Raw genomic sequence first — 23,519 nt, forward strand, 5'->3', positions numbered from 1 at the left:
CACGGTTTATGGATTCGCTGACTCGTCCTCATGTCATGTTGTGTGTGTGTGTGGGTGGATGATTGAGTATGGGTGTGTCCTCGTTACGACTGATTGTGAATTGCTGTCAGCTGTGTCTTGTTCCAGCGTGCTATTTAATGTGTGTGCCAACGTGTCAGATCCTTGCAGGCTGTCCCGGTGTGTGCACTTCCCCTTGGTTTCTCGTTCTGGACTCTGGATTCTCTGGACTTCTGGTGTTTACCCTGCTTTCTGGGTTGGATTATCCTTCGGCATCCAATACTCATTGCAGCCCTGCGTCACCCAGCACACCGCCTGCTCTACATCATCTGCCTGCGATTTCTTGTTTATTGTTCAGTGCTAATTTGTCAATAAATCTGTGTTTACTCGCATTTGGATCTTCTGTCCTTTTGTTACGTGTGCTGACAGAAGGATCTGACCATGATGGATCCAGCAAGATCGTCCGACCTACAGGAGTATCTGAGCAAGAATGCCCAGTGCATGGACCAGCAGGATGAACAAGTGCTGGCCACTGCTCATGCTGTTCAGGTGCTGATGACGCAGGTGGCTGAGTTATCTACCCAGATTCAACATCTATCATCACCCACTGCGCCATCCACACCGTCTGTTCCCCACCCATCAGCGAATATTGACGGCCCACACGAACCACATATCCCTACGCCTGAGAGGTATGCTGGAGAACCGAATTTGTGTAGAGCTTTCTTAACGAAATGTTCTATTTTTTTTTTCTCTGCAACCTATAATGTTTTCTTCAGAGGAGTCAAAGGTGGCGTTGGTCATGACGCTACTATCGTGTCGTGCGGCTCTGTGGGGAACGGCGGTGTGGAAGAACAACCACCCTTGCTGCTCCTCATTCCAAGCCCTTTCGCAAGCGATGTGGAGGGTTTTTGATCGCACGGTGGCTGGATGAGAAGCAGTTCGCAAGCTCGCAGATCTTCGTCAGGGCAACAGACCTGTTTCAGATTACGTGATTGAATTCCGTACTCTAGCAGCAGAGTGTAAATGGAACAAGGAGGTGCAGTGGGATATGTTCCTGCATGGGTTTGCTGACTGTGTTCAACAAGAGATTTATACACTGGAGTTACCTGCCAGACTCGATGGATTGATTGAACTGGCGTTACGAGTCGACATGCGCTTACTGGAACGTGCGGATCGCACGCGACCAGTATCAAGGTTCAACTACCCGGATGATGTTGGTGCCAGCGGATGTAGCACGGTCAGTCACACCAACGAACACGAGCCCATGCAGGTGGGTAGAGCTTGGCTCTCCTGGGAGGAGAGAGAACATCGGAGAGAGAGAGGGTTGTGTCTGTACTGTGGTAAAGCTGGACATTTCCTGAGAGAATGCCCCGTAAAAGGCCAAGCCTGGCAGTAGATGGGAGGTTACTGTCGGGTGGGTTAACTTTGGAGAAATCCTCGTCGGCGACTCTCCTTCCGGTCCAGAGACTGCAATGGGTATCTGGGAATTACAGCTGCCAGGCGTTGATCGACTCGGGGGCAGAGGGCAGCCTTATGGACTATGCTTTGGCTAAACGTCTTCGGATTCCGATATTTCCCTTGGAACAAGCCATCACTGTACACGCCCTCAACGGTCAAGAACCGCCCACCATTAAATACACCACGGGATCCCTCACACTCATCACTTCCGGTAACCACACAGAACAGCTGTCTTTTTTCATCTCCAGGTGGCTGGTCAAACATTGACCCAGGATTAATTGGGGCCAGGGTTCGGTGGCGGAGTGGAGCAAGCACTGTCATGCGCCTTGTTTGTTGTCTGCTTGTCCTTCTGTGTCTCGTTCTGTGTTACAGGAGGAGTCGGTGAACCTGTCAAACATGCCTGAGGACTACCACGACCTGAAGGAAGTGTTCAGTAAGTCCCGGGCTACTTCTCTTCCTCTGCCTTATCCCTATGACTGTGCTATAGAGTTATTGCCAGGAACTTCTCCACCTAAAGGCAAGTTATATTCACTTTCTAAACCAGAAAGGGAGGTCATGGAGAAATATATTTCTGATTCTCTGGCAGCCGGGATCATTTGCCCTTCCTCATCTCCCGCGGGGTAGTTTTTTTTTTTCGTGAGTAAGAAGGATGGGTCGCTGCGGCCGTGCATTGATTACAGAGGACTGAACAACATCAAGGTAAAGAATACTTATCCTTTGCCGTTGATGTCTTCTGCCTTTGAACGGTTGCAGGGGGCATCTCTTTTCATGAAATTGGACCTGCGCAATGCTTATCATTTGGTCCGCATAAGGGAGGGGGATGAGTGGAAAACGGCATTTAATACCCCTAGAGGGCACTTTGAATACTTGGTTATGCCCTTTGGCCTTTCCAACTCGCCCACCGTTTTCCAAGCACTCGTCAAAGATGTGTTGAGAGACATGGTCGACCAGTTCATTTATGTCTACCTGGATGACATATTGATATTTTCCTCTTCTCTCCAGGAACACGTACAACACGTCAGGCGAGTGCTCCAGAGGCTGTTAGAGAATGGGCTTTTTGTCAAGGCGGAGAAGTGTGTTTTTCATGCACAGTCAGTTCCATTTTTGGGTTATATCGTGTCGTCCAAGGGAGTGCACATGGATCCTGACAAGGTTAAGGCTGTGGTGGATTGGCCAATCCCAGATTCCCGTGAGGTCCTGCAGAGTTTTTTGGGATTCGCCAATTTTTACCGGCGTTTTATTCTCAATTTCAGCCAACTAGCCGCTCCCCTGACCACCTTGACCTCCACTGCAACTACGTTCAGGTGGTCTAATGCAGCTGAGGCTGCATTTTCCAACCTCAAGAGCCACTTCGTTTCAGCTCCCATTCTTGTAGCCCCTGATCCGTCACGTCAGTTTGTGGTGGAGGTTGATGCGTCAGAGGTGGGGGTAGGAGCAGTTCTTTCCCAGCGCACCTCCACGGACGACAAGATGCACCCATGCGCGTTCTTTTCTCATCGCTTGTCTGCCGCCAAACGCAATTATGACATTGGTAACAGAGAGTTGCTGGCGGTCAAATTAGCATTGGAGGAGTGGCTAATGTCACCATGTCACCTCCTGGTTGGAGGGTTCGGGGGTACCTTTCATTGTCTGGACCGATCACAAGAATCTGGAATACATCAGGTCCGCCAAACGACTAAACTCTAGGCAGGCTCGGTGGGCTCTTTTTTTCGGTCGTTTCAATTTTTCTCTATCATATCGTCCCGGGTCTAAGAACATCAAACCCGATGCATTATCTCGTATTTTTGATCGTTCCGAACGCCCGTCTACTCCCAAGTGTATTCCCAAGTGTATTCTACCTGAGAGACTCATTGAGAGACAAGTGTATTCTACCTGAGAGACTCATCTTCACTCACATGGGAGATCGAGTCGAAGGTCCGCACGACCTTAGAAGGGGTAACGCCTCCGCCCGGATGCCCACCGAGTTGTTTATTTGTGCCAGAGAGGCTACGGTCAGACGTTATCCGGTGTGGTCATACTTCCAATCTGGCTTGTCATCCAGGAGTCATTCGTGCCAGTTGTGTTTAAGCAACGATTTTGGTGGCACTGCATGGCTCGTGATGTTCGCAATTTTGTTTTGGCTTGCTCAGTTTGTGTTTGTGGTAAGACTTCCAATCGTCCCCCTGATGGGCTTCTTTAACCGCTGTCTGTCCCTTCGAGACCCTGGTCCCACATAGCGCTAGATTTTGTTACAGGTCTCCCACCTTCACAGGGCAATACGGTAATTTTAACCATAGTGGATCGGTTCTCTGATTACCCTCAGCCAAGGAGACAGCGGTTACTGTCATAGATCACGTTTTCCGTATTCATGGCCTTCTGGTAGACGTGGTCTCTGACAGGGGATCTCAATTCACCTCCAAATTTTGGAAGGAATTTTGTCGGTTACTGGGAGCAACTGTCAGTTTATCGTCTGGGTTCCATCCCCAGAGCAACAGGCAAGCTGAGAGAACCAACCAGGATTTGGAGAGAGCGTTACTATGTTGGGTAGCTCAGAATCCTTCCTCCTGGAGTCAGCAGTTTTCTTGGGTGGAGTACGCCCACAATTCATTACCAGTGTCTGCTACGGGCCTGTCGCCATTTCAGTGTAGTTTAGGGTACCAGCCACCTATTTTTCCTAGTCTGGAGTCCGAGGTCGCGGTCCCCTCTGCCCACGCCTTCGTCCAGAGGTGTCGTCACACATGGAGAAGAGCCCGTGAGACTCTTCTTCAGGTGGGAGCACGCACCAATGCTCAGGCCGATCGCCACCGGCTGAAGCCACCCGTATATGTTGTCGGTCAAAAAGTGTGGCTTTCTTCCAAGAATATTCCTCTTCGCTCCGTAAAAATAATAATAATAACTTCGCTCGTGTAATAAGTTGGTACCCAAATTCATTGCCCCATTCACTGTCACTAAAATCTTTAGCCCAGTGACAGTCTGCATCAAATTTCCTCCAGCGTACAGGAGAGTCCATCCCGTATTCCACGTTTCTAAAATCAAACCTGTTTTTCATTCTCACATTAATCCGCCGGCCCTGGTTGTCGTAGATGGGGAGCCTACATATTCGGTCCGTCGTATTTTGGACGCTAGGCGGAGGGGACGCGGATTCCAGTACTTGGTGGACTGGGAAGGTTACGGTCCGGTGGAGAGAAGTTGGGTCCCTGCCAGGGACATCCTGGATCACTCTCTTATTGATGATTATTATCAACAGGTAGGTTCTCCTGGGAGCGCCAGGAGGCGCTCTTAGGAGAGGGGGTACTGTCACGGTTCATGGATTCACTGACTCACGCTCGTGTCATGTTGTGTGTGTGTGTGGGTGGATGATTGCGTGTGGGTGTGTCCTCGTTACGACTGATTGTGAATTGTTGTCAGCTGTGTCTTGTTCCAGCGTGCTATTTAATGTGTGTGCCAACGTGTCGTGTTTGTCAGATCCTTGCAGGCTGTCCCGGTGTGTGCACTTCCCCTCGGTTTCTCGTTCTTGACTCTGGATTCTCTGGACTTCTGGTGTTTACCCTGCTTTCTGGGTTGGATTATCCTTCGGCATCCAATACTCATTGCTGCGTCACCCAGCACATCGCCTGCTCTACATCATCTGCCTGCGATTTCTTGTTTATTGTTCAGTGCTAATCTGTCAATAAATCTGTGTTTACTCGCATTTGGATCTTCTGTCCTTTTGTTACGTGTGCTGACAGCTTCTTAAGCCAGGTTCACACTCTGCGATTTTGGCCACGATTTGGTTGTCTGAGACAAATTTTGAGAATCCTAAAAGATTCCTATAATCCTAGGCTAAAATCTGTAGTCTTTGATCGCTAGTTTGACATGTTCACAGACAGCTGATTAGTGACTGCTGCGATCAAATTTGACCTCTGACGAAATTCTGGCACTGCCAGAAGATTTGCCGTACAGTCCTGCAGTGTGACTTCTCCTATAACAAATGTCAAATTGTCTTCATTTCTCAAGACAAGTCATGATCAAAATTAACGCTAGAGATTTCATTTTTAGCCACCATTTCAGTCCCGTGTGTAATGCAGCTCACAGTCACCGAATGTGTGTGGGTTGATGATGTAAAACTCCGGACGAGTTGTCATGCACGTGTCCATTTTTAACATGTCTTGACTGTCGTACAGTCTGACATAAATGACAGCTGAGATTTGTATTTATTCCCTGTGTTCTCTCTCAGTCTTTGTCGGTTCTCATTTGTGTTGGGAGTATGTTGTTTTCTTCCTGTTCCTATGATTAAAGTTTGTTTATTGGATTCTCCTTCATTGTTTGCTTTATCTACAACCACACACTGTTACAGTCGGACACATGTAATTAATATGATTAGCCTTTTGTTTGATAATGTTATCAAACGGCTAATAATGTGTTGCTAATGGTCAGACAGCTGTCTTCTAAAAATCAGTATCCTTAGAAATGCTTTGAACATCTTATAACATCAGTGGAGAAAGGCATATAGTTCATCATAACATCGTTATAAACATCATACACCCGCCATATTACTATACCCGATTTTTTTATAACCGATATGCTAAAGCCCACCGGCATGCTGACGTGATTGGTTACAAGGTAGTTTGTAACGTCATAAACACCAGCGATTTCAAACCGCTTTTTGAAACTGTCTTTAGATCACTGCAGTTTTAAACAGAAAACACTCAGCAATGGTGTTGACTTAAGAATTTGCACATGGTTTGTCTTAAAGCATATTAAAAACACCACAAAGATATAGAAACAACATTAAAAACTTGATTTTCACCACAGGGAGGACTTTAAACTTTAAAGAAGTTATTACTCCACCACCTGCATGACATCATTAATCAACATGGCTGAATGACAGGTTTGCGACAATACGGCTTCGGGACTAGCTAGTTGATTTGTTGAACGATGCATTGTACTATGGTAGTGAAGCAGCGAGTTATGTCGTTGCACTGGAAACACATCCCAGCACAACTGTTTCATGTATCACTGAAGACTGGCAGCTGAAAATTCAGGTTTGCCACCACAGAAATAAATTACATTTAGAAAAATTAAATATTTTAATGCTTTTGGCTTCTTTCGCAAAACTGTTGCATTCATTCGCAAATATATCAGTTTTTATTACAGTTTTTGTTCCTGAAATCCACCCTTCTGTTGGGATCTAGATAATCCTGATTCTTTGGATCAAAAGTATTCCAATCTTACAAAAAAGTTTTGAACAACACAAACTGATGATTTGATCCAGATCCAAACCAAAATTGGATTTTGTGATCTAATCCGTTTTCAGAATCTTTTATTTATTTATTTTTTCCCCTTTTGAACAATCCATTTTCAAGATTTGATCCAATCCGATCAGATAAGTTTTAAACAACTGGGCCCATGTCTTCAATGACATCATCCTCTAAGGAAGTGACATCATTTTGATTAATTCTGTGATGCTGAATTTGTTGATTTGTCTTGCTTTAAAGTATTCCACCCTGGAATATTTATAATCACAATAGATCTTTTTTTTTTTTTTTTTTTTTGGAATCTCTGGAGAATTTCAACCTTTCTTACATGCTCTACTATTATTCTGAAATACCCAAAACAGCAACAAAAGCTAATTGGCACCCGACAGTCATCGTACTTCGGCAATGTTTTATCATGCACACACAAAGACTTTAGATATTCTAGACAATCCTTTGTTAGTCAGGGCTGTTATTATCAGTGGTACTTCAATTAGGTGTCTATATATGATTGCATCTGTGAGAGTCTGACTCCAAAGTGTTGATTATGTCTCTCTATCACATCAGGACTGCAAAGCTCTTGAAGCTGATGATAATTGGAAATGACTTTGTGATGGATTACAAAAGAGTAGATCAGTTATAAAACTGTGTGCTGAATTCAGCCAGAAATGCCTGCACTCACTATACGCTTACATTAAATTATTTGAGCGATTAATGTCAATTTCAGCAATAATAGGTCATGGGTCTGTGCTTGTTTTTACATCTTGTGTTGGATGTGGATTTTATCTGCCCTTCCTTTAATGGAAATGGACATTAAGAACGTTCCTTTTAGCAGTTTTAAATGTCTATCCAGGTCTCTGGGCACATTCAGTGTCCACTAAAGTAATCTGATGAACTGATGTATGCTGGCCTGTTTGGTGCAGCTAAATTAAGGTTTGTGGGCTGATTAGCATTTAAATTAATTGGCACTACATCAATATTCAAAGCAAAAAGTGCTCTACTAGACCACCTCTCTCAAACTCTCATAAGCCACTGAGCTGACAGAAACCTCTCAGCTGAGGATTACATACGCCTGCCAGCTGTGCTTGAAGCTATGAGATCTCCTTTATCTCCCACACGGTCTGCACAGAGAGAGAGAAAGACAGATGATCTCTATATGTAACCCCATTCCTCTTCTTTTACATTGGACCTCTTATCTAGTGACGTGTAGGATCAGAAGTCTATAACTTTATTCAAAATCATGAGCTCTCTACTGTAAAAACAAACAAACAAACAAACTGGTAGCTGTGTTTGCTAGAATAATTCTTTAAACATGTAAACATATTTACAGAACAATATGTACATTTTACAATTTAAAACTGTAATATACAATAAATAAATAAAATAAAATAAGCCGGTAAATCTAACAGCCCCTTTCTGCTGAATATAGCAATTATGTTTTGTACCTTTGACATATACTGACAACCACCATAATAACACTGGTGGTAAAAAGAAAGCCACATGATGAATCAGTTCATCACAAGTAGCTTTTCAGCAACATAAGGTTAATACTAATATATAGAAGGTACACACAGTGTCATGCACACAAACACATAACACCATCATGGCAAACATTCATTTAAAGGGGCCCTTGATTATGATTTCATCAACTTTAGTTAGTTTGAGTATAAACAACATCTGCAAAGCTACGACGCAATGCAAAAGGAGATATTTTCTTTTACAGAAATCACTTTTTAAGGACTGTAATAAACAGCTGGTAGGGACTACAACAAGCTTCTTCTTGGGTTGGTGACATAACAAACCCCACAATTTACATAAATCCTGCCCCCGGGACAACGCAACAATTTTGGGCTGCTTTAGAGAAGAGGAAGAGTTGTTGTAGTAGAGTGTTGTTACAATGACGTCACTTTATGCCGGACTGCTTCACAAACGAGGGTCAATTCAATGCTGGATTTGCACAAAAGATTAACATGATGGCACATGCTAGTCGATGAGTTGAATCAACTCCACAGCAACTATGTAAATGTATCCACTAAATGTTCAGAAGCATCCAGTTGCATTCTATAAGTTGCAATTTATTCCTGAGTCTCTACATCAGTGTCTGACTCCAGTTTGAAGAATGTAAGACTGAACATCATTCCTGACAATCGTCATTTTGGCTGTGTGAGATTCTCCAGCTTTGTTGTTGTTGAGCAACTGAAACGCAAGCTGTTAAAGCTCTGCCCTCTTTTGGAAAGGGGGCTGGAAGCAGCAGCTCATTTGCATTTAAAGGGACACACACAAAAACTGAGTGTTTTTGCTCACATACAAATAGGGTCAAATTTGTAAAGTAATGATCTGTGGGGTACGTGAATGTCACAACCATTAAAAAATTGCATTCTATGTAACATGAATGTAATGTGCGTGAATTAAAACTGTCATGTGACTTGCGTCATCAGTAGCGTTGCTTTCACAACTCCTCTCCTAGGCCTTATGGGATAGTAAAGTGTCCACTGGAGGCACTCTTCAGAATTGCAACAGAAATAGTAGGTCGTCCAAGTACTTTTTAGCCTATTATTTTATGAATACTACTCATTTCACCATTTTCGCCTACTATATACAAACCCAATTCCAAAAATGTTGGGACACTGTACAAATTGTGAATAAAAAAGGAATGCAATAATTTACAAATCTCATAAACTTATATTTTATTCACAATAGAATATAGATAACATATCAAATGTTGAAAGTGAGACATTTTGAAATGTCATGCCAAATATTGGCTCATTTTGGATTTCATGAGAGCTATACATTCCAAAAAAGCTGGGACAGGTAGCAATAAGAGGCCGGAAAAGTTAAATGTACATATAAGGAACAGCTGGAGGACTAATTTGCAACTTAGGTCAATTGGCAACATGATTGGGTAAGATGATTAAAAAGAGCCTCTCAGAGTGGCAGTGTCTCTCAGAAGTCAAGATGGGCAGAGGATCACCAATTTCCCCAATGCTGCGGCGAAAAACAGTGGAGCAATATCAGAAAGAAGTTTCTCAGAGAAAAATTGCAAAGAGTTTGAAGTTACCATCATCTACAGTGCATAATATCATCCAAAGATTCAGAGAATCTGGAACAATCTCTGTGCGTAAGGGTCAAGGCCAGAAAACCATACTGGATGCCCGTGATCTTTGGACCCTTAGACGGCACTGCATCACATACAGGAATGCTACTGTAATGGAAATCACAACATGGGCTCAGGAATACTTCCAAAAAACATTGTCGGTGAACACAATCCACCGTGCCATTCGCCGTTGCTGGCTAAAACTCTATAAGTAAAAAAAGAAGCCATATCTAAACATGATCCAGAAGCACAGGCGTTTTTTATCTGGGCCAAGGCTCATTTAAAATGGACTGTGGCAAAGTGGAAAACTGTTCTGTGGTCAGACGAAACAAAATTTGAAGTTCTTTTTGGAAAACTGAGATGCCATGTCATCCGGACTAAAGAGGACAAGGACAACTCAAGTTGTTATCAGCGCTCAGTTCAGAAGCCTGCATCTCTGATGGTATGGGGTTGCATGAGTGCATGTGGCATGGGCAGCTTACACATCTGGAAAGGCACCATCAATGCTGAAAGGTATATCCAAGTTCTAGAACAACATATGCTCCCATCCAGACGTCGTCTCTTTCAGGGAAGCCCTTGCATTTTCCAACATGACAATGCCAGACCACATACTGCATCAATTACAACATCATGGCTGCGTAGAAGAAGGATCCGGGTACTGAAATGGCCAGTCTGCAGTCCAGATCTTTTGGCACATCATAAAGAGGAAGATGCGACAAAGAAGACCTAAGACAGTTGAGCAACTAGAAGCCTGTATTAGACAAGAATGGGTCAACATTCCTTTCCTAAACTTGAGCACTTGTCTCCTCAGTCCCCAGACGTTTGCAGACTGTTATAAAAAGAAGAGGGGATGCCACACAGTGGTAAACATGGCCTTGTCCCAACTTTTTTGAGATGTGTTGATGCCATGAAATTTAAAATCAACTTATTTTTCCCTTAAAATGATACATTTTCTCAGTTTAAACATTTGATATGTCATCTATGTTGTATTCTGAATAAAATATTGAAATTTGAAACTTCCACATCATTGCATTCTGTTTTTATTTACAATTTGTACAGTGTCCCAACTTTTTTGGAATCGGGTTTGTAGTAAGAAAGTAGGCATATTTTGACATAGAGTAAGTAATATATAACATACAGAATTTGGTTAAATATTCATTTCCTATTATTAATGACACCCAATTGAATTGAGTTTAAGTTAGTGTGTTGTTAAGCTAATACAATATTCTATTAAGCCTACTGGGTAAAATAGTAATTTTTAATCATTTAATCAGTATATTTTAACACTGAATAAAATGTGAATATATTTACAGTATATTCAGCATTCATGACACCACAGCTGCATTCAAAATCACATACTGAGTATGCACATTTGATGAGAAATGAATTGCAACCTTTAAAAAGGAGTGTTTTATATAGCATGAATGTGTGCAGTATGAATGAAATCCAGACATTCTACATCCCCTATGTTGTCATTGTCTTGTGACTTACAGTGACAGTTGCGTCGTTTCACCACAATTCACAACTCCTCTCCCGTGGCCTCATGGGATAGTAAGGTGTCTATCAGATGCACACTAGATCACCCAGGTAATTTTAGTTTTATCAATATCATAAATTCAGACATACTATTTTTTCCATATGGTTTTTTATCTACTCTAGTAAGGAATTGGCATATTTGGACGCAAGGCACCTTTTTCATTGAGCTCATTGCAATGCATTATGGGATTGTCTGCCTTGTGAAGGAATACATGCAGTTCTACAATGAAAAATAGTCTCCTATAAGGCATTCTATATGGTTGCTGCCTACATTTAGGAACAGCCTTTGTGTTGGGAGCACACCTGTGACCCCTTAAAATGATGTCTAGGTAGGCAGCTCACTAGTTTATATGTAAAAATTCTTTATTGATTGATGCCTTATTTGACCTTCTGACATAAAATTACACCATCATGTACTGAGCTAGTCAGGAAATTACAGCCCTAATAGATTCAGATGAGTAGGTGTAGAGAGAGAGAGAGAGATGATTACGTGTGTGTGTGTGTGTGTGTGTGTGTGTGTGTGTGTGTGTGTGTGTGTGTGTGTGTGTGTGTGTGTGTGTGTGTGTGTGTGTGTGTGTGTGTGTGTGTGTGTGTGTGTGTGTGCTCGTTTTCATGGAATGCTGATAGAAAACCTCATTGGAATATTAAATAACCTTTGATTTTAATTGATTAATCAAATGTGACCCACAGACAGCAAAGTCCTGCTAAAATCCAAAATGATCTTGGCATCAAACATGACCCTAATAGTTATTTATTTTGCAGCATTATGTAAAAAGAAAAGAGGCAAGGAAGTTGCTGTAGGAATATAAATTGTTTTATACAAATTAATTGGCCAGCTTCTTAGTTTTTTCTTTTCTTTCTCTTAGCCTCTATTTTTATTAAAGGCACTGTTTCACCCAGTTAATCTTGCCACGAAACTGAAGGAAACCTTTGGTGATATGTGGAACGCTTTAAACGGCTTTGCCACGCCTGAACGCTTGATCTATTTTGCATAATTGGGCCTCTGAAAAGACTGTAAGGTTTGTGGCTCTGAACGCAAGGGCTTGGCCAAGGGAAATGATGCCTGAGGTACTGTAATGTACTTCATCATCAAAAACACATTACACTGTTATTTGTCTCATATTTGAAATATGAGAATCCAATCATAAAAACTGCTCTGTCAGGCTGTAACTTCCTCCAATAGTAAACTAGTAAAGGGAATAGATTTTTTTCTTTAAATCCCCACAGATGCATTGGATAAAGTCATATACTTCTGCTGAATAATGCAACACCTATTTTGGGACGGTGCTAAAAAAAATCAAAGTTACATTTTTTTGTTTCCTATTTATCATAAATTCTTACTATTTATAGTCATATGATGTTGTGTTTGTCCTAACACTATGAAGAAACTGCCATACTGCATACATTGGTGACTGACTACTGCATTTATTTATGGACATATATCCCATAAGTTATTATTACACACTGACAAGAATGCAATAGTTTGAGGGTGTGAAAAGGGCATACACAGAGAAAAATTATAGATAGTTTAACATTACACATTACAGTACCATTCAAAATTGTGTGGCCTGTATACGATTTGCTGAAGTCTCTTATTTTCAGGGCTGCATGTATTTGATCAAAAATACAGTAAGAACAGTAATATTGTGAAATATTATTACACTTTTAAACATTTTTTTCTATTTGTATACAGTATACAGTATTTTAAAATATAATTTATTTTTGTGATGCAAAGCTAAATTTTAAGCAGCCATTACTCCAGTCTTCAGTGTCACATGATCCTTCAGAAATCATTCTAATATGCTGATAGACTTTTGTCTAGATTATAAATGTCTTTATTAGCTATTATTAACTAATATAACCATTATTTATTTTTAATCAAAATATGAACCACTAATTTACTGTGAAAAATATGAGTGCTGGTCATAAGGATGATTCATCATTTAAATACAGGACTTTACCACCTATATTATTATGGTGACTATCAGAGCAGATTTTAGAGCAAATTAAAGTTAACATTGTATCACCTAATAAAACACAATAACAAGTTGTAAAATAAACAGGCACCAATTTGCAATTCCATAATACCTAAAACATTTTAATGAGATTCTAGTATAGCTTCACAAAAAAACAAACATCTAATAGCAGGAATACTTCTCGTTTTCTCTTCACATTATACCTCTATGTAATGAAAACAGAATATTTTACATGCACAGCACATGTGAGTATCTAAAATACCCATAATCCATTTCTGTTCTAGTGAAAGGAAATTGTATTGTATTCATATTTTGTTCTCGCGCTCTTGGGTTCTCATCTTCTGTGCCCCATCCCCTCAACCTGATCTTGCCATATCTTTTTCCCTTTCAATTTTAAATAATCGCTGTGATGTGGATAGCTCTGTAGGAACTCTGGGTTAGTTCAACTGTTGAGGACGGCAATTTAATCAGTCTGGGCTCGCTGCGTTCTGGAGGAAAAAAGTAAAGTGCCTTTCTGTAACTGCAAGAGAGTCTGAGTCACCTTTGACCGAATCTGTGCATTAAACAACCATCATAGATGGAGTGAGCAAGAGATGGTGAAAAGGATATTATTGAAGCATCCAAAAAGGAGTATTTTTGTCTTACACTGACCTCATAAGATTCATCTTTTCTCACAATGATAGATTGAATCGGTGTGGTCGAGGATGTCTGCGGAGGAAGAATGGAACTCAGTGGAAGTGAGATTTTTTCATGTTAAAACATTGTACTTTCACAGTCTGTAATTATGAAATGGAAATTCATACAACCCTTTTAAGAAAGACTACTGGAAGAGCGTATGCAGTCATGTCACCTTTGATTTGCCATTTCTTATTCTAATGAAAAATTTAAACAAAAGGATAATCATCCATTCTGTATTCAACTGTAATTTTATCATCATTCAAGTTTCTACATTTTAACTATTTGCAGATTTTACTTTCACCGTCTATAATTATGATATAGAAAATCACACAACTCTTTTAAGAAAAACTTCTGGAAGCTTATACCAGTCATGCCAGCTTTGATATGCCATTTTTTATTCTAATGTAAAAAAAAAAAAAAAAAAAAGGGTTGAAAATAATCATTCGGTCTGTAGTCAACTGTAATTTTATCCTCATTCAAGTTTCAGCAATTTAACCAGATTTATTCTCTACTTTTGACGTTGCTCTTGTAAATCTCCTTCCTCTCCCTCTCTGTGTAAGTTTTTCCTTCTGTAAGTTGATTCTGTCTTTTTTAATCTGAGGACTTGGTGGCATCTTCCAAACTTTCGAAAGTTTGTACGTTCTGAAGAGTTTACAAAGTTTGCTTTATTCACCTATTCTTTCCTGTGAATTTTTTATCCTGTCTTCTTTTAAGCCAGTACAGAATGTGCACAAATTACAAGACACAGTCATGTATTGCTGGGATCTGGTTATGCGCTCTCCTTAGTTTCTTTTTTATTGATGAACTGTGGAACAGTTTATATTGTTCAACTATTTGTATGTTTTCACTGTCTGTGTAATGCCAGCCTATATTTAAAGGTGCCCAAGAATGCTTTTTCACAAGATGTAATATAAGTCTAAGGTGTCTCCTGAATGTGTCTGTGAAGTTTCAGCTCAAAATACCCCATAGTTTTTTTTAAATAAATTTTTTAACTGCCTATTTTGGGGCATCATTAACTATACAATGATTTTGGCAGCGCCGCCCCTTTAAATCGCGTGCTCCCTGACACAAGCTCTCGACTATATTACAGTGCATTTACAAAGTTCACACAGCTAATATAACCCTCAAATGGATCTTTACAAGATGTTCGTCATGCATGCTGTATGCATGCTTCGAATTATGTGAGTAAAGTATTTATTTTGATGTTTACGTTTGATTCTGTATGAGTTTGAGGCTATATGCTCTGTGGCTAACGGCTAATGCTACACTGTTGGAGAGATTTATAAAGAATGAAGTTGTGTTTATGCATTATACAGACTGCACATGTTTAAAAATGAAAATAGCGACGGCTCTCTTGTCTCCGTGAATACAGTAAGAAACGATGGTAACTTTAACCACATTTAACAGTACATTAGCAACATGCTAATGAAACATTTAGAAAGACAATTTACAAATATCACTAAAAATATCATGATATCATGGATCATGTCAGTTATTGTTGCTCCATCTGCCATTTTTCGCTGTTGTTCTTGCTGGCTTACCTTGTCTGTGCACAGATCCAGACGTTAATACTGCCTTTCCTTGTCTAATGCCTTGAACATGGGCTGGCATATATGCAAATATTGGGGTCATACATATTAATGATCCCAACTGTTACGTAACAGTCGGTGTTATGTTGAGATCCGCATGTTTTCCGGAAGTCTTTTAAACAAATGAGATTTATATAAGAAGGAGGAAGCAATGGGGTTTGAAACTCAATGTATGTCTTTTCCATGTACTGAACTCTTGTTATTTAACTATGCCAATATAAATTCAATTTTTGATTCTAGGGCACCTTTAACAACTTGAGAATCCATAACAATAATATTATTTAATTTTGTGTGACATTGTGGTTTTGTTCACACCAAAAGGAAAAGAGAGGAGATGTGGTGAATACTTGTCACATCATTTCATATTCTGCTCTGCATCTGTAAATGGCACCTGTCTGAATTCTGGCAGACATGTAGCATATGAAGCACCTCACACAAGTAGCAGTTAGTTTTAAAGATAATGGAATACACAAGTAATGGATTTAATTTCTTGCATTTTTGTGTATCTTTTGAAGTTCGACAGCCTATCCACTATTGATGTAAAAGAGAAGCTTGAAGATGCTGCTAAGTAACTTTTGTTACACAGAAAAGAAAAATCATGAGACATGATAATGATATTGATAGAATGTTAATTTTTTGGTTAGTTCAATTTGAAATGAAAATTTATTTTAATTGTAAAAAAAAAAATCCATATTTAAACAAGTTATGAAGTCGAATATCGAGCTTCCGCCAGACCACCTTCTGTATTCAACGTACGCAGAAAGTATAAACCTCTTGCAGTTCACAAAGATTATGCTACGTCATGCGCCTTCCCTATTAAACTTATGGAAAAAGTGTAACTGACGTGACGCTAGTTTACACTTTTTTTGTAACTTTTAATGGAAGACGGTCTGGCGGAAGCTCAATATTCGACTTCATAACTTGTATAAATATGGATATTTTTTTACACAAACGTATCGCTTCCCTTCAGAAGGTCTTTATTAACCCCATGGAGCCGTGTGGTGCACATATGTATGATGGATGGATGTGGATGGAAGCACTTTGTTCAGCTCATACTCATTGAACCCTATCACTGCCATTGTAAAGCGCAGATGCATCAGGATATTTATTAATATTTCTCAGATTGTCTTTGTCAGAAATAAGAAAGTCATATACACCTAGGATGGCTTGAGGGTGAGTAAAGGTTGGGCTAATTTTCATTTCAAAGTGAACTAATCCTTTAACCCTAATGCCTGATGTAGCCGTACTTTACCGTATTAAATACAAAAAACAGTGTCAGTCTCTCATTTCATCAGAAGTACAACTTCGTTTTCTACTATAAAGCAGCTCTTCAGTGTTCATGTTTTTACTAGTAGACGTGACTTCTACGGACTCGAGAGGAGAAATGAATTGGAAAAGATTTTCTGAGTGAAAGTTGGCAGAGCCTCAGCGCACACCTACCTTGTGTAATGGCCCTGGACCAATGGTAGTGCAAAGGTTTTTACCAGCCGAAGCGAACTTTTCCAGAAAGTTTGCATTGGCAAGCTGTTTCGAACTTCCAAAACGAACTCCAAACGAACTTTGTTTTGGCCTGATTTTGTAAGTACGATGTACTTATTGTGTTCGTGTTGTATTGCAAATCACTTACGGGTAAGGTTAGGGACAGGTTTGGTGGTATGGGTAGGTTTAAAGGTGGGTTAAGGTGTAAGGGAAGGGTCAATTATGTAATTATAGATTATTACACAATAAAGACATTGTATCAAATTATTAATTTAAATGTTAGTACAGAGTAGTTAAAGACACCTAATATAAAGTGGGACAAGTAATTTTAACAAATAAAATCAAATATCACTATTGCAAAATAAAGTACACTGAAAGAAAAATATGATTACAACAGTGCAAAATAGCATTTGTTATGTTTGAGTTTCCCATTGGGTGAAGTCTTTCATGTCTTTCGCTCTCTGTCTTCTTTCTTTCTATTACACATGCACACAAGTCATGCATGCATTTGTGAACTGATCTGATCTCACGCTAATTGCAAACTTGACAAATAACATTGGTAAGCACCAAATAAAAATGCTGACATTTTCTTGATCCTCTTCCAGGAAATGAAATCAGTCATTTCATTAAATTCATATGCTCTTTTGATTTACTGCAGATATACATGAGAATACATTGTGATTGCACATCAAAGCAAATGCTCAAGTGCAATATTGTGTTAATTAAAGCAGACTGAAAAGCAGAGCTTGTGTAGGAACGACAGTGAGGGAGAATGTTGAATAGCAGTCTGTTTACAAGCTGTTTATGTCTTGAGGTCATACGACTCCTGATATCTTTCAGTTTAAGGGCAAAACATGCATCTGTGTGACAATATGCTTCTGCTGTTGTTGTTGTCATCACACAACAAAAAGAATAACGCTCAAATGAATAAATATTGATGAATATTGTCACAGCAGTTTTCTGGCTATATTTAAAATCACTTCATATGCTTGCATGCATTCACAATAAAGACTGTAATATTAATTATGCTCAGCCTTTAGTTCCAGAAACTACTGCAGCTAGAATATCGTTTAGGTGCAATTTATTTATGCATTTTTAAGCAGATGATTTCCCCAAGAGTGTGATTAAAAAGTCTTGTGGTATCCAAAACTGACACTCATTAAGCAATATACATGTGCAAAATTATATACTGCAAGATACTGGACATTAGGAAATGAAATATAAAACGTGATATAATTGCAAGAACAATAGTTTGCCCCTTACTGTATATTATATCATATTATATTATATTATATTATATTATATTATATTATATTATATTATATTATATTATATTTGTATATCACATCCATACAAACAATTTTGATGTAAGATTTTTATGTTTTTGAAAGAAGTCTCTTATGCTCACCAAGCTGCATCAAAACACAATAACATAATAATATTTTGAAATAGTATTACAATTATATAAATTTTTTTTATTTTAATTATTTTTATATTTAAATTGTAATTTATTCTTGTGGTGATAGAGCTGAATTTTCAGCATGCGAAGGAGATGTGTTGCACTGCGTGAGCAAATGGTGGATATGAAAACCAGATACTGACTGGTTTTCGGATCCCCCCGGACCCCCCCAGTACAGAAAAACTGCACATTTTAGAGTGGCCTTTTACTGTGGCCAGCCTAAGGCACACCTGCGCAATAATCATGCTTTCTAATCAGCATCTTGATATGCCACACCTGTGAGGTGGATGGATTATCTTGGCAAAGGAGAAGTGCTCACTAACACAGATTTAGACAGATTTGTGAACAATATTTGAGAGAAATAGGCCTTTTGTGTACATAGAAAAAGTCTTAGATCTTTGAGTTCAGCCCATGAAAAATGGGGGCAAAAACAAAAGTGTTGCGTTTATAATTTTGTTCAGTATAATATGCTGATTTGGTGAAACATTTCATATTATTATTATTAATGTTGAAAACAGTTGTGCTGCTTAATGTTTTTGTACAAGCCTTGAATTTGAATTAATTTAAAATGGAAATCTTTTAACATTATAAATGTCTTTACTGTTGATTTTAAATGATTTAATGCATCCATTCTGAAACATTAATTCATTTTAATCTTACTGACCCCAAACTTTTGAACAGTATTCCAAACATATTTATGTATGTAGTAATAATATCTATCTATCTATCTATCTATCTATCTATCTATCTATCTATCTATCTATCTATCTATCTATCTATCTATCTATCTATCTATCTATCTATCTATCTATCTATCTATCTATCTATCTATCTCTCTCTCTCTCTCTCTCTATACATATATATATATATATATTCATATACTCATATATACATATATATATAATTTTGGTGCTTGTAAATGCCGCATACACAACTGCAGTGTGCGATCCGCCCACACCTCCCCAAGCATAGAAGTGAAACTCTGCCTGTGTTTTCCCTATGGGTAAATCAGTTTTCTTTAAATTTACTATGGTGGATTATTAGTGTGCAGATGCAGTAATGAGATAGTTTTGAACTAGTTTCTGACAGATATGCTTTATAAAATATGTTATTCCTCTCTCAATAATTCACAGTTCCCAAGTGTAACTGTCTTACTTTCCACTTTTTTGCTAGTACCTTTTCCTTTTTCCCCAAATGTGTGCTCTTCTTGTTCTCTATAATAGCAACAATCAGATTTAGTTTTACATTAAAATACTTTGGTTACCAAATAGAAAGAAATATGATGGATTTAAATACAAACCCGATTCCAAAAAAGTTGGGACACTGTACAAATTGTAAATAAAAACAGAATGCAATGATGTGGAAGTTTCAAATTTCAATATTTTATTCAGAATACAACATAGATGACATATCAAATGTTTAAACTGAGAAAATGTATCATTTTAAGGGAAAAATAAGTTGATTTTAAATGTCATGGCATCAACACATCTCAAAAAAGTTGGGATAAGGCCATGTTTACCACTGTGTGGGATCCCGGATCCCCTCTTCTTTTTATAACAGTCTGCAAACGTCTGGGGACTGAGGAGACAAGTTGCTCAAGTTTAGGAATAGGAATGTTGTCCCATTCTTGTCTAATACAGGCTTCTAGTTGCTCAATCTTTGTCGCATCTTCCTCTTTATGATGCGCCAAATGTTTTCTATGGGTGAAAGATCTGGACTGCAGGCTGGCCATTTCAGTACCCGGATCCTTCTTCTACGCAGCCATGATGTTGTAATTGATGCAGTATGTGGTCTGGCATTGTCATGTTGGAAAATGCAAGGTCTTCCCTGAAAGAGACGACGTCTGGATGGGAGCATATGTTGTTCTAGAACTTGGATATACCTTTCAGCATTGATGGTGCCTTTCCAGATGTGTAAGCTGCCCATGCCACATGCACCCCATACCATTAGAGATGCAAGCTTCTGAATTAGGCACTGATAACAACTTGGGTTGTCCTTGTCCTCTTTAGTCCGGATGACAAGGCGTCCCAGTTTTCCAAAAAGAACTTTAAATTTTGATTCGTCCGACCACAGAACAGTTTTCCACTCCATTTTAAATGAGCCTTGGCCCAGATTAAAAAACGGCTGTGCTTCTGGATCATGTTTAGATATGGCTTCTTTTTTGACCTATAGAGTTTTAGCCAGCAACAGCGAATGGCACGGTGGATTGTGTACACCGACAATGTTTTCTGGAAGTATTCCTGAGCCCATGTTGTGATTTCCATTACAGTAGCATTCCTGTATGTGATGCAGTGCCGTCTAAGGGCCCAAAGATCACGGGCATCCAGTATGGTTTTCCGGACTTGACTCTTACGCACAGAGATTGTTCCAGATTCTCTGAATCTTTGGATGATATTATGTACTGTAGATGATGATAACTTCAAACTCTTTGCAATTTTTCTCTGAGAAACTCCTTTCTGATATTGCTCCACTATTTTTCGCCGCAGCATTGGGGGAATTGGTGATCCTCTGCCCATCTTGACTTCTGAGAGACACTGCCACTCTGAGAGGCTCTTTTTATACCCAATCATGTTGCCAATTTACCTAATAAGTTGTAAATTGGTCCTCCAGCAGTTCCTTATATGTACATTTAACTTTTCCGGCCTCTTATTGCTACCTGTCCCAACTTTTTTGGAATGTGTAGCTCTCATGAAATCCAAAATGAGCCAATATTTGGCATGACATTTCAAAATGTCTCACTTTTAACATTTGATATGTTATCTACATTCTATTGTGAATAAAATATAAGTTTATAAGATTTGTACATTATTGCATTCCGTTTTATTCACAATTTGTACAGTGTCCCAACTTTTTTGGAATCAGGTTTGTATGTAATTTTGCAAATGGTCTTAATACATTCAGAAATTGACTGATAATTGTTCTAACACCTGACAGACACAGAACTATTTATATGCTTACATGCACGCATACAGACACAGTGAAAGTTCCCAGAGATTCTTAGTTGAATAATGTAATGTAGAATTAGCCTAAGGCAGTTTAAAATAATGATGTGCTTTATGTCTCTTATCATTAAATTTGCAAACATGGGGAGTCAGAGGTTACACACATTAGTGTAACTAATAAACAGAGTTGATGTTTTCATTTTTTTTTTTTTTTTTTCTGCTGTATTTTTATCGAAGCAAGTTTATCTTCCACTGACTTTTAATAATATATGAAAGTGCCAGCGCAAGTTCTACCAGGAAGACTTAATGTCAAGTCATCCTTCGTAATAAGTTTGACCAATCAATGCTTGACACCTGGTATAAATGAGCACTGAATTCTCTGTTTCACATTCGCAGTTGATGATGCTGACATTCCCCTCCATCCTCCCCACCACCACCACCAGGTCGGCCCTGTCCATCCATTGGGGGTAGGCTCTGCCCCTGCCTTCTTCTTCAGGCAGAATCAGCCAAATCTGTATCCCCAGGATTCGGATGAAGGACGGGGTCTACGCCAAAGAACTTTTCCGTACAACTAAACATGAAACATTGTAGCTCACTACCATCTGTTTATACTTTATGGAATAATAATGTGCACACGTTCACATGCCCTTTGAGTCTTTATGGTAGAAAGTTATTTTCTTTGCAAAAACTGGACATGCACAGATTCAACTCATTTAAAACAATCTAATGGCTGAGAAGCTGAGCTTAAATTATATCCATGTTCAGCCTGTATACATAAGCTGATTAATTTGAACCAGCATGAATTCATGCACTGTGAAGAAGGAAACTGGTTGTCTTGAGGGCTTCCATTTCCAAAATTATCAAAAGAATTCTCATAGGAATTCACAGGAATTCTCAAAGATTCTCATAGGAAGAGACCAAGAAATGCCCACCGCTACACTGAGGTAGTAGAGTCTTAAAATATACATTCTACAACCTTCACAAGCCAGCTGTATTAAACATTCAACAAGTTCAATCCGAAATAAAAATTCTGTCATCGTTTATTTATTCTCATGTTCTCAAACTGTTAAATTTTTCCTTCTTTTAGTGGAAGGCAAAATGAAGTGTTTTCAAGTTGCTCTTTACCATACAATGAAACTGAAGCTTCAAGACGAGCAACAAAAAGTACTACAAAAAGTATGATAGGCCTATATGATACTTTTTTTTTTTTTAATGCTTTGTCAGGTAACCTGAAATAAAAAATAAATAAATAAAATAAAATAATATAACTGAATCAACCAGACTAGATTAAACCAACAAAGGTCATTTTTAAAGAAAATAAAGTAGAAGAATACATATTCTGTCAGTTTAAATCTAGACTAAACACACATCTCTTTAACCTGGCATACACATGACACATTCAGTTGTGTTCAGTTAAAAGATTAGTCCACTTTTAAATAAACTTTTCCTGATAATTTACTCACCCCCATGTTCTACACGATCGCAGATGAGAAATAAGGGTCTTATCTAGTGAAACCATCACTCATTTTCTGAAAAAAATTGAAAATTATATAGTTTTAACCATAAATGCTCATCTTGAACAAGCTCTCTTCTTCATCTCTATTAGAATTCCGGCAATGTAGACACTGCTAAGCGTATTACTGCCCTTCACAGGTCAAAGTTTGAACTAATTGTTATATACTATTGGATTAGCATATTGCATATAAAAATTAGTTCAAAACTTTGACCTGAGGAGGGCAGTAATACACTTAGCAGTATCTACACTGTCGGAATTCTAATAGAGAAGAAGAAGATGGCTAGTTCAAGATGAGCATTTCTGGTTAAAATGTATAAAATTTTTTTTTTTTTTAGAAAATGAGTAATTGTTTCTCTTGATAAGACCATTATTTCTCGTCTGGGATTGTGTAGAACAATTTGAAGCTGCAGTGAAACTAATTTCGACCTTCAACTGTTTGGTGCCCATTGAAGTCTACTATATGGAAAAAAATCCTGGAATGTTTTCATCGAACTTTAATTTCTTTTCAACTGAAGAAAGAAAGACATGGACATCTTGGATGACATGGGGGTGAGTAAATTATCAGGAAAAAGGTGGACTAAT

The sequence above is a fragment of the Megalobrama amblycephala genome, linkage group LG7, assembly GCF_018812025.1.
Source record: "Megalobrama amblycephala isolate DHTTF-2021 linkage group LG7, ASM1881202v1, whole genome shotgun sequence".
Lineage (NCBI taxonomy): Eukaryota > Metazoa > Chordata > Actinopteri > Cypriniformes > Xenocyprididae > Megalobrama > Megalobrama amblycephala.